This window comes from Phaseolus vulgaris, chromosome 11 (assembly GCF_051622355.1).
Source record: "Phaseolus vulgaris cultivar YP4 chromosome 11, ASM5162235v1, whole genome shotgun sequence".
NCBI lineage: Eukaryota > Viridiplantae > Streptophyta > Magnoliopsida > Fabales > Fabaceae > Phaseolus > Phaseolus vulgaris.
In genome coordinates, this window is record NC_143508.1 from 56,270,001 (window position 1) to 56,272,500 (window position 2,500).

General features: G+C 34.1%; 1 long non-coding RNA gene across 1 annotated transcript in view; it reads right to left on the reverse strand.

Annotated features, from left to right (window-relative positions):
• The window catches only part of LOC150023777 (uncharacterized), a 17,395-nt gene that overhangs the window by 10,399 nt on the left and 4,496 nt on the right, over positions 1 to 2,500 (reverse strand). The gene's annotated exons all lie outside the window — the stretch shown is intronic.

Sequence of the window (2,500 nt, forward strand, 5' to 3'; positions counted from 1 at the left end):
CGCGCGCATACACTCTTTCAAAGCATTCCAAGAAACCACGGGAGGTTTCTTGCGATATATAATGTCCATTACAATTTTATGCCACCATTCTTTGGCATAGCCCACTAAGGATGAAGAAACTATCCTAAGTTTATCGTCATCTTGGACCCTATACACATGAAAATAATGGTCAACCTTAGTCTCCCAATCTAAATACACATTAGGATCACTATCACCATTAAAACTAGGGACTTTTTTACAAGCAATGTTGAACACTTGGTGATATCTTTGGTCACGGTTATAGCTCTCTTCATGAGAATGATGGTGATGCCTCCTTCTTCTATGTTCTTCTTCACCAAGGACTGAAGCTTTGGAAGGAGAATGCTGTTTGTAAGATGCACCACTTGAATAGCCAGCCATTTTGCAAATAAAAAACAGCAAACACACAAAAACAGCAAACAAGTTAAGAAACAAAATTAGCAAAAACAGTGAGCTTGGCAATGAAACTGCCGAAGTGAAATGAGGCTGAAAAAAGAGATCACTCTCAAAGAAATAATGTTCTTGCACCAATCTGATCTTGAGGCCTTGGAATCCTCAAATGAAATATGTCAAAGCAAGCACACCAATCTTAAGAGCAAACCACCACAAAACCAAAGAAACAATAAAGACAAACAAGAAAAGGTATAAGCAAGGAAAGGTAATTGCAAAAGGAAAACTATATGTAAGACAAACTCAAAGAGTAAGAATGAAAGACAATCAAGAAAATAAAGAACTCAATGAGAAAAGTAGGCACACAAAAGAATACCTAAGGAAAAGCACTAGAGTAGATGAAGAAAACAAAAAATTTAGCTACTGGAATTTTTTTTTTTTTTATGCAAACTGTGTTTGATATTCACTGATTTAACTGGAACGTTGTAGAGCGAACTGGATTATGAAATTTATACCACAGAAACTTCAAGATATTAACTCAATAATGGCACTGGAATCAATTAAAAACAGTAAGCCAATTGAGAGAAATAAATTTTTTAAAATCGCTGCCAGATTACCGTATTTTTTTCGGCAGGAATGTACACTTTTTTTATTTTATTTATCATTTTTTGTGTACTTCATATTTTTGAATGATTCTTTTTTCTATTCTTTTCTAACACTTTGAATATCTCAAATCCAGAATTTCAGAATTTTACAGTACGTAAATCAGTTGCAATAAGGAAAAACAGTAAGCACTCTTTTCAGAAACAGAGGAATCCTAATAGGAATAAAAAAACAGAATGATGAACTAGCAAAGACATAATATAAAATGATGTAGTGGAACTTGTATAGGTCTAGAATACAAGTATGAACTCAATTCTAAAAAGAAAATGCACAAAGGATCAACATCAATTCAGAAAATTATATGACACCAAAGCAAGAAACAATCAAAACAATAAAAGTACTACTAGAAGTAATGACATATATGGAATAACATGACTAAGACAAAACTTAACAAGATTCAAAAATTAAAAGACACAACACAAATTGTAACAAGTGGAAGGAAGCTTAAGGTAAACTCTAGGAAGGATAATGCCATTCCAAAAGAGCAACCATACTCATAAGAATTATGAGTGCCATAAACCTTTCCACAAACACTTGGAGCAAAAGAAAAACAGCAAGAATACTCAATTAAAATTCTAAAACAGAAACTTAAATTGCAAGAAAAATTAAAGAGCTCTTGAAATAAAGTGCACACAACTCAACAATTAAACAAGAATGAACCTAAGACTCATGATACCACATGATGTGATTCCAATAGCCACATAGAACAAGATTCTTGACACTTTGAGGAATCACCTTGAGCTGGAAAATGTAGAGGCACTTTCTTAGAAGTTGGATCATAGTTCTAAGATCAAGAACTCACCAAAACAAGTACCAAATCCCAAACTCATTTGGATGAACCAAATATTGTCAAATTGAATCAACAAAGGAGAAGGAAAAGAACAAACCGAACAGAATTGAACTTCAAAACAAAAGAACCGAACAGAATTTAAAAACTAAACAGAAAATAGGTGCTGGAAAATTAAAGGAACCGAAACAAAAACAACTCAAAACTCAAGGCAATAAGAACAAATTGAAGAAGAAGAAAGGAAGGAGAAGAGAATGCTCATGAAGATGGAGGAATGGTTGGATGATCACGCCACTAGAAGAATGGATGCTCCTAGATGAGTGTGGAAGCCGCCACTTGAGGAAACCATGGTCCTTCAAGATAAGACTAGAGAAGAAGCTCAAAGCTCTCCAAATGCTCACTCCAATTTTGAGTATAGTTTCTTTAGATAAAATTCAAATCTCAATTTTACAAAGGAAGCACCTCTATTTATAGCCTAAGGTGCTGAAAAATAGGTGGGAAATTTCAAATAAACTCATTTGAAATTCCCACCAAAAACAAGTCACATGGGAGGTGTGACCTTTTTCTACTATGACACCTCCCAAAAACTACACCTACACCACTCTCCTAAGTCACATGGACAATGTGACTTTATTTTACATT